Source organism: Copadichromis virginalis, linkage group LG20 (genome assembly GCF_057382275.1).
Source record: "Copadichromis virginalis isolate Kocher_CV1m ecotype Utaka linkage group LG20, C_Virginalis_male_GT1.1, whole genome shotgun sequence".
NCBI lineage: Eukaryota > Metazoa > Chordata > Actinopteri > Cichliformes > Cichlidae > Copadichromis > Copadichromis virginalis.
This window is the reverse complement of record NC_140637.1, coordinates 11,013,422-11,027,929: the sequence shown is the minus strand read 5'-3', so window position 1 is coordinate 11,027,929 and position 14,508 is coordinate 11,013,422. Positions and strand designations below refer to the sequence as shown.

General features: G+C 43.0%; 1 long non-coding RNA gene across 1 annotated transcript; it reads right to left on the bottom strand.

The window, feature by feature from the left end:
• Nucleotides 1–2,032: 2,032 nt before the first annotated feature.
• LOC146684378 (uncharacterized) lies at nt 2,033–5,563 on the bottom strand. Its single transcript, XR_014917079.1, has 4 exons — nt 5,295–5,563; nt 4,436–5,154; nt 3,253–4,347; nt 2,033–3,127 (listed from the first exon to the last, which is right to left on the bottom strand). It is a non-coding gene; the product is annotated as an uncharacterized LOC146684378 (long non-coding RNA).
• Between the last annotated feature and the right edge of the window lie 8,945 nt (nt 5,564–14,508).

Genomic DNA, 14,508 nt, shown 5'->3' with positions numbered 1-14,508 from the left:
AATCCCTCAGTCAGAACCTGGTATATTATATTTAGACGGAAACTAGTGAGCTAACTCTCTGCTAACTTCTAACTTCAGACAGATTTTTAACTCTCAGTGATCATTTGACTTTGGGACCTGCAGTGTAGTTTGGGTCCAGACACGCTAATGACCAGACTTAAAGACCAAATTTCGGGTCACTTTTGCTGGTCCCAAGCCCCAATAAAGAAGCTAGCTTGAAGCTTGACATAAAAAACAATAATTGCTAAGAAAAGTGTAATTTGTAGTTCTAAATATATTCTAAATGCATTTAGATCGTTTTTACTCACTTTATGTCTCTTCCACGATGTTACGTCTCTCTCCTATGTTGGTTACAATTACATAAGCACTTAGCAGGACAGTGGAAAAACCCAGGGCCACAGTGATACTGAGAATTCCACGGTGTTCACTGTCTTCAGCAACCTTACGAGGGCCGGTTGAACGGCTACAGTCTTATCATACACGTGCAGTGTTCCTACAAGCCATAAGGTTACCTTGAGTGAGGAAGATGATGATTGAATGTCCGTCTGAGTCCATAGGTTGAGGTGCAAGCACATTTCTCCCATTCTCCACAGAGGGCAGTGGCGCATAGGTGTGACGTCACTAACACTTAAGTTGCCTTAGAGTGATAGCAGAAAATTGTGAGCGTTACACTTGTATGCGGCTTGACGTAGGCACACATTGGCAGGGATGTGGTTGGAACGGCTGACTAGATAAGGCCTGGTGTCCAGCTAATGAAAAAGAGCCGAAAATTGGGGTGCGGCTGCGCAGGTGTGCACTTTAAATATAGCACTTTTGCCCTGTCATTCCGGGCCGCCGAGTGGCTCATGGGAACGTGACAGGCCCTATGGCAGAGATTGAGGACAGAGGGCAGTGGTTCGAATCCCATGCGGACCATATGCTGGGGACACAAAAAAAAAAAAAAAAAAAAAAAAAAAAAATAATCCCTGGCTCTGAAATTCACTTGCTACGCTTGCTAGAAGCCTACAGGCGAGCCTACAGAATGGGCTCTCTCTGCCTTTTTTTTTTTTTTTTTAACCCCTGTCTCAAAATCTCTTCCATCAATCAATATTGGTTGTTATGGTTGCTATGGACGCCAAACACACCATGCATTGTCGCTTTCTCAATCTCTTCTTCATGTCCGAACAAACGCTCAATTTTGCCTTCATTAACACAAATTATACATCAAAATGTAGGTATTTTTCTTGCCTTTAACAAAATGGCACTGTCATTATTGTAGGAGTTGCCGTTTTCTCGCAAATGGCCTCGAAGCAACACAGTTAAAAAATGTCCACATTCAAAGTCTATGGAGACTTGAGTGAAAATGACAGCTGAAATTCTGTAACAGAGGCGTTTTCAACTCCTCATATCTCCTAGATGTATTTTTCTTTAGAGACCTGAAAACCGCCTTGATTTTTTTTTTTTTCCTTTTTTATTAAAGCCTGCTGATTGTTACAGTGAAAGAATGATGTCGACAGTCCGTGTACTTTTGGAGTTACAGAACATTTTGTAAGACGAAGAAACGGCAGTTTTCACCTCTCAGTTGTGGTAAACGCTTGAAATATATTATAGGGCAGGCCGCGGCGTAGAGAACGCGCTTTGGGAGCGAGAGACCCAGGTTGAAATCTAGCCAGTGGCAGTATCTAATATCCTTCCCTAATTCACTTTATAATTACAAATTCTCAACACTTGAACATTCCCACGTGTGTTCTGATCAAAACAGTGCAAGAATGAGCTCTTTAGCTTTTGATTTACAACTTATCCACATTTCTTTGCGGACACTCCTGCATGTCACAAATACATTGCACAAAGCGCATCTGTGGCTGTGTACCATTCGTGGTGCGTTGGCTCCCTCTACTGGTACGCGCCTCATTCAAATGTCGCCACACATTTAAAATTGCAGGGTGTCTTTACACTGTCATAGCTCCTAGATAGATTTCTTCAGAGCTGAAAATCGCTGTGATTATTCACCATAGCCTGCTTTGTCTTACAGTGAAAGAACGATGTCAACGTATAGCATCGTTGGTTACTTTAATTATGTTTGTTTTTTTAAATCAAATCCTACAAAACAGGACCATTGTGACACAAAACCTCTCACACACTAACACAAACTCTTTATACAGATACAGAGCTTTACATGTCTAAATAAGGCAGACAAAAATGCATAAAACACAAGCTATCCACAGACTGTCGGTGGACGCCATGTCACTTTATTTTGTTTTTATCTTGTTTCTTTTTGGTGTAGCCTCATTAAACAAAATGTTTATAAAAATGACCACTTTTATTATGAATTATTAGGAAATTAATAATTCATTATTAATTATTTATTATGAACACACCTGCCACCCTCAAGTAGAGGTGGCAGAGAGGAGGCACTTGGAGTTTCGGTCGAGAAAGTGTCCGTGTGACTGAGTCCTGTCCCAGCTCTGCTTCAAGGTCTGTCGGTCCAGCTTGTTGAGGGTCTGAGAGCAAAGACGGATATCCTGGACCAGCTCTGACAAACTGTCCAGGTCTTGACTCTCCCAGGGGCCAGAGACCTGACAACCTGCAGGTTAAGCAACAAAGAATCATTTTATTTCATATCCATAATTTCCATTTTCCCCCCTATAAATATTTGACATCCAAATGTAGCCTGTTAGCTAGCGTTCAGCAATGTTTTCTGCTCCATAAAATGGAAAATTAATTCACAGCTAATCTTTTTTTTAAATCTTTAAACCACACTTCTATATTGTAATGTCTGTGTGTGTAATCATCATGTAACACCTCTGTGCATACATACTAAATGTTCAAACTTAGAAATGCGTCAAAAGGAAACGCACTGATAGCAAGAAAGAAACTGTTGCCAAGTACAACTTTGCACAGGTGATAAAAACATCAAAGAAATCCAAATTGTGAATTAGTGTGAAACGGTGAATCTAAGAATAGCTTTAGAAAAAAAAAGGAACTCCATGGAGTATCTCCAAGTTCAGACATACCTTCGAGGTTTAGAAGTGTCAGTGGTCGACGGGCCTCTCTGACAGACGCCAGGATGTTGTGAAGTCCCACTGATGTAACAGACGGATTTCCTGACAGATTCAGACTCACCAGTGTGGGACACGACGAGAGGCACCTGTGAAATAATAAGAAAAAGTCCAACAGGCCAGTAAAGAGTGACAATTTAAACAAAGGCAAAGCCCCACTAACATGAGTAATAACTGAGCCGTAGAAATGACGCCCTCACACACACACACACACCTCGCCAAGGTAGCTACACTGCTGTCTGTCAGCCCATTTGCAGCCAGGCTGAGGTGGGTCAGAGAGCACTCGTCCTGCAAAAACACAAAAGTCTTAACCTGATTGCACAATTATATCTTTCGACAATAAATGACATTGCATGATTTTTGCGTGCACACCTGTGACAGGACTTTGGCGAGGTGTTCCAGTGCCGGGTAATCAGCAGGCCCTCTGCAGACAGCTGACAGGTCCACGTGTGGGAGGCAGTGGAGGGGCAGAGTCTTTAACACCAGCTCAAAGTCGGTGGAGCCCAGGGGATTGAGGGACAGGCACACTGCTTTCAAATGGCCTGTGCCTGAACGTTCAGAAGATGTAAAGTTAGTTGCAGTTTTGCTTATGGATGGGAGTTCAGTGAAGCTTAAGGCTTCAGTCAGCTGCTTGTTAGAGAGTCACCTGTGAGCGCGCTGGCTAGCAGCAGTCGATGCTGCTGAAGGAAATGAGCAGTGAGACCTGCAGAGACCGCTTGGCTAGCACAGGGCAGCAGGACAGCAGACAGGACAGAGACTCAGACACGCCGTCCCCCAGTGGGTTCATACTGAGGTCCAGCTCCTCCAGGCACTTTGAGTGGAAACGAGCAGAAAAAGCAAATGATCACGAGAGCCAATTCTCTCTGACAGATATCATTGATATGAATCAGGTTAGCTTGTTATTAAGATCTAAGGTAGTTATTAAGACCAGAGGTACTTAAATACAGGTTAGATGGTAAACCTGGAGCTGCCACTATTGGCTAGCTGAGGCCCTTGCCGGGAATGCAGGTGCACTCTGTCCCTTTAAAGCATTTACAGCCTTCTCCAGGCCGTCCCCTGTAACGCAGTTGGCAGAAATGTCCAGCAGCTGCAGACGAGGCATGGTGAGCGTTGTGGCAATCAGCTCAGGGAGAAGGTCGTCAGACATACGGTTTCCAGAAATTCGCAGCTCCGTGAGGCTGGCCTGAAGTTTTAGGGCACGGAGGAGCGGGCTGAGGGAAGAGGCGGCCAAACAGAGACATTTGGAGTCCTGACACGGAGGAACCCCGGTCCCGAACCTCACATAGCCGGGAGACACGCTTGTTCTCATCTACAGGTAGAAAGAGATGGTACTTCATAACAGAATACAAGAATGCACATGTGTCCGTTTTATAATGCATTTCCTCTGTGTTGCTCACCCACTGCTAGACTTTGACAGGCCTTCTTGTATCGCTCAGGGAGAGGAGGGAGATCCCCACGAGCAAACGTCAGCCAGAACCCGCAACACAAACCCATCAGTTATCCTGCACTGGTGCGGGAAAGTGAAGCCAAGGATTCAATCCCAAAAACTGTGATTCCTTCAGTGTCTTCTGGAAGCTGGCTCCAAAAGCAAGTCAGCATCCAGTCTGGTAATAGAAATGGTTCTAATCTTTACAGTTTCTCAGATTGTAGTTTCTCAGGCAGCTTGTTAACATAATCAGCCCTTCACCTTCTTGCCAGAATCATACAGTCTAAAACCTGCACGCCTCATCTGGGTAAGAAAGATGAAGTCATTGTGGAAGGACCTAGAACCTCCATTCCTTCTATCAGTGATTTAATGAAAAGACCTCTGTGTCTATGAGAAAGTCTATTTTATGAATTTGGGCCATACTTTGCCTAAGAAAAGGAGTATGCTCACTGGCTGACATGCAAGCTGTTTCACAGTCATAGCCGTCCTCTTGTCACTGTGGGTTTTTTTTTTTTTTTTAAATCCAACCTCACCTCTTCATTTGTGTGCAGGACGGCCAGTAGCTGGTCCTGCGGGGAGAGCAGAGCGCCTTCTTTCTGCAGAGAGAGACGAGGCAGGAGGCCACATTTCTGGTAGTAACGCTGAGCTGCCTGCTCACACAGCCACGACACAGAGCAGGAGTTGGCCTCACTGGGATGCAGAGCAATGACCGGTGATTAAACAGAAATTAAAAACAAAACAACAACAACAACAACAACAAAAAAAACACTATACCAATCAGATTGGGATTTATTTTTATGTACTGCTCAAACTTAAAACTTTTCACCGACCTTTGTGGAACTGGGATCAGGAAGACGTCTTCCTGAACCCGGACCCTCATTCTGATTGGTGGAGGAAGTGACGTGGGCATAGGAGCAACCAAAGTTTGAGTTGGAGGCTAGAGTAAACAAAATAAAACATTCAAGCACTGTTAAAACATCTGTATTTAATGTCGTCAACTCTTTGTAGAAAGACAAAGCAGAGTCTGTGGAGGGATCAGAAAGTCTAAACATCAGGAAAGTAAAAGTTTGTCAGGTGATGCTACAAAACACCAAGGTATAACTATGTAGGTTTCCTTCTAATGGAGCCTTAGCTTGACGCTCCGCTTGGTCCCTCTTTCCTTATCCACAAAAAACAAAAAACGAAACCGCAGTCCTTGATAGCTTCTCAATATTTACTTCAATAGTCCAAACAGGTACACAGCAACAGAATTCCAAATTACAAAAACTTATAAAGGTCAATTCAAAATGGATGAAGAGAGATTGCGAGGTCAAAAAACCATATGGCTCCACTCTCCTCTCGCCCAACTTCCTGTTTTCTGCACTATCAAAATAAAAGCATACATTTCAAATTAAACTGCATGTAGGCTTCTACATTACCGGCCCCTAATTGTTATCAATGTCTTTGAAACAATTACTACAAAATCTTTAACTTAAATGAAAAGATCTATGGCTACATCACTTAACTGAACTTCAACTATCTTAAAAGAATCTTCTTTCACTTTCCTCCCCTCAGAGGAAACTAGTTCTTGATTTTCGAAGAGTGCATCAATTATCTTCAGCTTCTTGCAAAAGGCACAGCTTTGTAACTGGTCGACAAAGCTCATTGGTCTTGGTCTTTACTTTCACCTGACGCACCAGACCTTTCTGGTCTGGAAAGGTCTCTACGATTCTTCCTAGTGGCCATGAATTTCTGGGTGCTGTGTCATCTACGATCAGCACAACATCACCAACATGGAAATTTCTCTTAGGTGTAGTCCATTGTTGACGCTCTTGGAGCTGCATGAGGTATTCCTTGCACCAGCGTTTCCAAAAAATGTCTGCAAGATATTGGATTTGTCTCCACCTGCGATTTACATACTGGGCATCCTTGTTGAAGATTCCTGGGGGTAATTCTGGCTTAACCTTCAGCAACAGGAGATGGTTGGGTGTTAAAGCCTCCAGGTCATTGGGATCTGAAGATTCCTTTGTAATAGGCCTGCTGTTTATAATAGCCTCAGCTTCACACAGCAAGGTGTGGAGACCTTCTTCATCCAACAGTTGTTCTTTTACTGTGACGTTCAAAATTTTTCTCACTGAGCGGATGAGTCTCTCCCAGCTTCCTCCATGGTGAGATCCTGCTGGTGGATTAAAATGCCATTGGATCCCCCTTTGCTGCAATGATTTTATGATCATACTGGAGTTCCATTCTTTAATTGCTTTCTTTAACTCACTGTTAGCTGATCGGAAGTTGGTTCCATTATCCGAGTACATCTCTTTAACTTGTCCTCTTCTGGCAAGGAATCTTCTGATGGCGTTGAGACATGCATCAGTGTCAAGTGAAGATGCAACCTCCAGATGTACAGCTCGTGTGGTAAGACATGTGAAAATGACACCATATCTTTTTACTTGACTTCTTCCCCTTTTTACCAGGAATGGACCAAAGTAGTCAACACCTACTTTGGTGAACGGAGGGTCATCAGGCAGGATCCTGCATTTTGGTAAATCTGCCATTATTTGTTTGCCAGTACTTCCGTGTAGCCTTTTACAGGTGACACATTTTGACAAGAACCTTCTAATGGCTCCATTTGCTCCAGGGATCCAAAATTTTTGACGCAGATGAGCCAACATGTGATTCCGTCCGGCGTGAGCTGTAACATCATGGGTATGTCTTAACACAAGCTGTGTGATATGTGACTCCTTTGGCAAGATGACTTGCTGCTTAGCATCATCTGGCATCGCTGCTCGACTCAACCTTCCTCCAACTCTTATGACTCCATCTTGCAGTACTGGAGTCAACTTGTAGAGAGAGCCTTTTTTCTTCACCCTTTGATGTTCTTTCAGCATTGCCAAGTCCTGTTCAAAACTTTGCTTCTGACAGTACTTCACAATTTCCATTTCTGCTTTAGACAAATCATCACAGGTTAGATTTTTTCCCTTGAAAGCTTTCTTGAATTGGCTCATCCTGATTTCCTCACTCATTGTGCTTGCTTCCTTTCTCTTTGCTATTAATTCCTTAAGCAAACTCTTCAGTTTCATGAACCAGGCTACAGCACGCTTTAGCTTTGTCCAAGATGAGTAGTGATTCATCAGCTGGTCTACTGCGTCTTTGAGCCCTTGCATCTGAATGACATGTGTCTGAGCTTCTCTTTTGACCTCTAAGTCATCAAAATCCAGCATTCTGGGATCTGGATTCTTCGGCCACTGATCTTCTGAGCAGAATAGGAAACTTGGTCCCGAAAGCCAATCGCCACATTTTAAGAATGCTGCAACAGTCTGTCCTCTAGAGACATGATCTGCTGGATTCAAAGTGGTATTGACATATCTCCACTGCCGAATGTGAGAATGGCTCAAGATTACTGAGATCCTATTAGAAACAAAGGTCTTGAATCTTGTGCCTTCACTATTCAAGTACTTTAGCACAGCCGTGCTATCTGTCCAAAAAACAGATTCATGCAGTTCTACTTCTAGTTCCTTCTTTAGAAGTTTATCCATCTTCACTGCAACAGTTGCGGCAATCAGTTCCATTCGTGGGATGGTTGGACACTTCAAAGGTGCAACCCTTGCCTTTGCCATTACCAAGGTGGACTGAGTCTCGCCACTTGCATTGCGCAGCAACAGGTAGCTTGCTGTGCCATAAGCGTCTTCGCTTGCGTCAGCGAAATGATGCAACTGCGCAAAGACTGGTGCACCAAACTGCTTTGACTTGATGCTCCTATCAACTCCAAAGTCGTCAAGCCTTTGCAAATCTGCAACCCACTTATTCCAGCTCTTAATGACGTCCTCCGGTAGGTATTCATCCCAGCCGTATTTCCTCCGACATAAATCGTGCAAGATTTTTTTCGCACACAGAATCACCGGAGCAACAAATCCCAGTGGCTCAAAGATGGAGCTGAGAAGGGAAAGCAGTCCTCTTCTAGTGTTCGGTCTGTTTTTAAGGTTGATCTTGAACTTGAACTGATCTGATTCAGCACACCACTGAATTCCCAATGCTCTTTCCATCGGCAAATTACTCTCGTCCGGATTCAGAACTTTAAATCCTTGTGCTCTTTCTTCATCAGGAATTGAGTTGAGCAACTTTCTGCTGTTGCTTGACCATTTTGTTAGTCGAAATCCGCCTTTTGCCAACATGTTCCTCAAGTCAGAACACAGGGTGATTGCTGCATCTTCCTCTGCAATTGACTTAAGACAGTCGTCCACGTAAAAATTTTTCTTGACTGTCCTTGCAGCTTCTTGACCAAATTCCCTTTCGAAATCAGTAGCGCATTTCTGAAGTGCAAAAGATGCAACACTTGGCGAAGAGGTGGCACCAAAGATGTGGACCAACATTTTGTGTTCTGCAAGCTTCTCCTTGTAATTCCCATCAGACCACCAAAGAAACCTGAGGAGATCTGTATCTTCCTTGCTGACTCTGACCTGGTGGAACATGGCCTCCACATCAGCCATTACTGCCACAATCTCCTGTCGAAACCTCAGGAGGACTCCCACCAGTGAGCTTGTCAAATCCGGTCCCTGCAAGAGATGCTGGTTCAGCGATGTTCCTTGAAAGCTTGCCCCGCAGTCGAAGACAACACGTAACCTTTGCTTGACCGGATGTCTCACTCCATGATGAGGCAAATACCATGTTCGTCCCTCCAGTGACTTACATTCAGCATCGTTCAGTTTGATCGCGTAACCCTTTTTTAGGATATCATCCATATATGCAACATATTCCTCGTAAAACTTGACATCTCTGGTGAATCTTTTCTGTAAGTTCAGCGCACGTTGCACTGCGACTTCTCTGTTGCTTGGCAAGCACAGCGCCTTGCTTCTCACTGGAAGACAAATACTATAATGGCCATCCTCCAGTTTTGCAGACTGAGACACCATGTTCAGAAACTGACGATCTTCCTTGGACATTTCAAGATTTTCGTCTTGTCCTGCATCAGGAAAGTCCTGCTTAAACTGTAGCTGCCAGAGCTCTTCCAACCTGGCTACTGATATCCTATTCACAGTCACTTGTGCCGATCTGTTTCTCCCACTCATGTCGCCTCCACTCCTAAGTGGTCCATTTACTGTCCAACCTAATATTGTTCTCACTGCGTAGGGTCCATTGTCCACGCTGTTTACCACCTTAAGCGGTTCCATGGCTTTGGGAACATTCACTCCTATGAGTAATCCAACATCCGCTTGGATAGTGGGAAGTTTCACTTCCGTCAGGTGTGACCACCTGTCAACATCTTCTTGGCTTGGGATATTGTTTTTACTTACAGGAATGTGGTCTTGTGCATACACCTCTGAAAGTTTAATAAACTGGCTACCATCCAGACTACTGACTTCCAGTCCAGTCACAATGCAGGTGTTCACAACAGATTCATTTCCCATCGTGCGGAGTGAAATTTTCGTAATTCGTCCATTCAGGTTCAGTTGTTTTATCAGTGACTCTGTCACAAAGGTGGCTGAGCTGCCTTGATCCAAGAATGCATATGTTGTTACTGTCTTGGTTCCTTTCTGGGCCTTGACACGTACTGGAACGATTGGAAGAATACAATCTTCCTTACCGGCCCCAGTCATGCTGAAAGTTGCTGTTGTTTGTACAAGAGCACTTGATACGAACTGTTGAGCAGCCCCCCTTGCTGTTTCTTCTTGTGAGTCCCTATTGGTGATGTGCAGCAGGGTAGGATGCAGTCGAGAGCATTCTTGACAATGGAGCTTGTCTTTGCAGCTGCTACTCATGTGGCCATGTTTCAAACAGGCAAAACACAGTCCTATGCTCCTTAAAAACTCAATCTTGTCCTTGTGAGGCTTGTCCTTGAGCTTTCTGCAGATTTGGAGGTTGTGTTGCTCTCCCTTGCAATAAACACAAGGTTTGCTGCTTGAATCCACTTGGACGGTCCGTGTTTTTGATGCCACTTGTTTGGCACTTTCTGTCTTGTTTTCCATTTGAGGGTCAGTGATTGCTGTTGTAAACACTTTCTTTGGTTTGAATGTCTCTGCATATTGTGGCTTTGCTCTTTGTCTGAATGAGTCCTTCACACCTGTTGTAGTTTCCCTTATATTTCCATAAAGTGGGTGTAGCACGTACCTAACTTGCTTATTGATAAAGTTGACAAAATCCTTAAACTTGACCTTTTTCTTCGTTTTGTCTTGCAGGTCACAAGCATATTTTCGCCACGCTTCTTTAAGTTTGTAAGGAAGCTTGTTAGCTAATGCCCTTAGGTTAGACGTATTATCCAAGTCTTCCATGTAGTTAACATCTGTCATTGCATTGTAGCAGCCGGTGAGAAACAATGCAAAGGACTGTAGTGCAGTGCCGTCTTCTGGCTTAATTGTCTGCCAATCCAAGGCCTCCTTTATGTAGGCTTCAGCTATCTTAAAGTCATCTCCAAAAAACTCTTTGAGCATTTGTTTCGCCTTTGTATAACCCACTGAAGGTTCCATGTGGATGCAACTTTTAACCAACTCATGTGGTTGTCCACTCGTGTACTGAAGCAAATACTGTAGACGATCACGATTATTATCAGTGCGGTTTTCAATTCCATGTTCAATGGAACCGATAAAAGAGTTGTATTCAAGTGGATCTCCGTTGAAAGTTGGAATGGAGATGTCAGGTAATAGAGAAGCTTTGTGATTCTTTACCAGGTACTCAGTGACATTAACTTGCTGAGAAATGGCTTGACACAAACTATCGAGCACAGGTTCACCGGCCCTTTCAGTGCTTGGCGCAGGCACTGTCCTTTCATGCATTGGTGTCTGCACATCGTCGCCATCGTAGGGTGCTGATGAGACGTACTGCGATGTTGGGTGGAATGTGGTTTTAATTTCAGTTTTGCCATTCTGATCATCATCTGCAAAAATGCTCATGTCTGGCTGTGTATCTTCATATTTTTGCAAAACTTCCAGTTTTGCATCTGACTCAGCAAGGGCAGTCTGCATAGCATGCATTTCCTTTTTAGCCTTTATTGCAGCCTCTTTTCCTTTCATTTCTGCGTACCAATCCGCTTCTTCCTTTTCTATTGCCAAACTCTTCTCCAGAGCTGCAGCCTTTGCCTTTAATGCAGCACGCTCCATTTCTACCTTTAATCTAATAGAGGAAGATGTAGAAGAAGATGTAGAGGAAATGCTTCCGCGCTGTGATCCAGATCTACTGGAGCGTTTGCTTGCCGACTTTGATGACATGGACCTATTGTCTGCCTGCTTTCTTGTGTCGTCCTCTCTGTTCTGTTCAGAGAGTTTCATGACTTCATTCATCCACCCTTCACATTTCCAAAAGAAATCATTCAGGGACTTGTTCTTTGGATCAAACCAACTATTTTGATCTTCCAAAAATTCCTCTTCACTCATAAGTTGTTGCAGTTCAGAATTTAGGCTAGCAAAGTCTTGCTGCAAAGAGCTAAAGTCAACTCGTAATTTATTTTTAACGAGGTCAACGTTTGCATCATCTTCCATTAATTGCTCAATTTCTTTTTTCATGCCGGTTAATTGAGAGAGCTTATGTCTACGTGTGTTGACATTTCTAGTCTTGCAGTCTTCCATAGCCTTCTCAGTCATTTTTACAATCCTTTTTCCACTGTTTTGTTCGTCCATGGGTAGCAAAATTCCAAACTCAATCAATACACATGCACCTCAGCAAATTAAAAAAAAAAAGGCAAGGCAATTTAAGACTTACGGTTTTCCATCTTCAGTTTTTCCTCGGTTCGGTATTTCCTTCTTACTTTATAGTCAGGCGTTTCCAAACTCCATTAATCCGTGAAGAGCAGGTTTTTTGACTAATGTAGGTTTCCTTCTAATGGAGCCTTAGCTTGACGCTCCGCTTGGTCCCTCTTTCCTTATCCACAAAAAACAAAAAACGAAACCGCAGTCCTTGATAGCTTCTCAATATTTACTTCAATAGTCCAAACAGGTACACAGCAACAGAATTCCAAATTACAAAAACTTATAAAGGTCAATTCAAAATGGATGAAGAGAGATTGCGAGGTCAAAAAACCATATGGCTCCACTCTCCTCTCGCCCAACTTCCTGTTTTCTGCACTATCAAAATAAAAGCATACATTTCAAATTAAACTGCATGTAGGCTTCTACAACTATATATAAGATCCGAAATGGGCGATGTCATCTTTTACTCGTGGACAAAGCCCACGGCATCCAGGCTGCAGAAATATGTAAAAACAGCTCGCCCGTTTTGATCAGCTCGCGCTCATTTACTTCCACATTCATCACTGTTCAAAATGAATCAGAAATGAAGACACATCATCTTCAAGTTATATCCCCTAGTGACACTGAATTATAGTTATTCTCTCACTGAGTGTGCATTTCCTGAATAATTCATGTGTAGTCTCACTCTGACTATCACCTTTTCACACTTGGAGTGACTTATTCACAATCACTGTGTTGTGTGTATTTCCTTAGTTAGTGTTACTCCATCCGTAACTAACAAACAGCAAAAGAGCATTCCACTTCTGACCTAAGCATGGATAAGGAGAGGTGGGGGCGGTGTGTCTGATCTCCAATCGTCATCATCTGCATCCCCAAGCTGTTCTTTCTCTGAGAGAGGCCTCTACTGGACAGGGAGGAAACTGCAGATCCTGAAAGAAAAAGGGCACAACAAGCTAGAAAAGTGGGAAAAGCACGAAAAAGAAAAACCAAACAAACCCAGTCTAATCTGCAGGCCGTGTCCGAGTTCAAATACTTGTTTTGAATTCCAGCTGCAGAAGATAAGGCAGTTTCCTCTACTCTTGGCCCAGATGAGTGTGGTAAAAAGCAAACTTACAAATCAGATGTCCTTGCAGAGCCTTAACTCCATCCTGTACATCCGATATGGACTGAAGCTGTCTGGTGAGGCTTGCTATGAACACCAGCTGCCTGATAATGTTGATGACCCACTCTTTCTGTGAGCCAGCACAGCCTGTGTGTGTGGAGGGATGTCGGAAAAAAACAAAACAAAAAAACAAAAAAACAATTAGCCTGAATTAGGACTAGTTGTCATCATTTTTTTTCACATAGCCACGGTTTTTTCTATGGTCTGTTTTTGGGCCATTAATGTAGTTTGGTAACAGCATTATGCTTAAAAATGTTCATCTTTTACTGTTACCTGTTGTGGATCACAAAGTTTAAAACTACTTAAAAACACACACAAACACAACAAAGTAACTCCACCATGTGTCTATCCGGTCTTTAAGTGATGACGTGATCAATCCTACTTCTGGGCCCAAACTACTCTGCGTTTAATAAGGCTGTTGTGTTTTTAACATGTTTTAATGCTTTGTAACTTGTTCTATTTAATCTCAACAAGCCCCTTACAAAAAGTAAGTGATCACTGTCGGCCTCTCTCAGTTTTTATTACAACTATTCATTTTAAAGCTCAGTTTTTAAAACCTTACCATGTAACTACAGCCCAGGCAATGCAGCAGCACATTAATGACTAACCTGTATGTGGATGGATTATCTCAGTTGTTCTCTTGACTGAAGTTTGGTCCGTTTACAGCATCCTGCCATGCCACTGCATTTGTCCCTAACCATCGGGAACCCTCACCTTAATTCTTATCCAGTGGAAAAAAGTTCCCCTTCATCACTGTGTTAATGTTATGCTAACATAGCTGTTTCGCTAGTCACATAGCACATCACTATATACCAGCTAGCCAAACTTCAGTAACCCTACAAACATCACTGCTGCTTACTTTCCTGTCTTCATGTATGTCAGAAGTGATAGCAGAGCTGTGCCTTTTAATTTGTTTTAGAAATCCCTCAGTCAGAACCTGGTATATTATATTTAGACGGAAACTAGTGAGCTAACTCTCTGCTAACTTCTAACTTCAGACAGATTTTTAACTCTCAGTGATCATTTGACTTTGGGACCTGCAGTGTAGTTTGGGTCCAGACATGCTAATGACCAGACTTAAAGACCAAATTTCGGGTCACTTTTGCTGGTCCCAAGCCCCAATAAAGAAGCTAGCTTGAAGCTTGACATAAAAAACAATAATTGCTAAGAAAAGTGTAATTTGTAGTTCTAAATATATTCTAAATGCATTTAGATCGTTTTTACTCACTT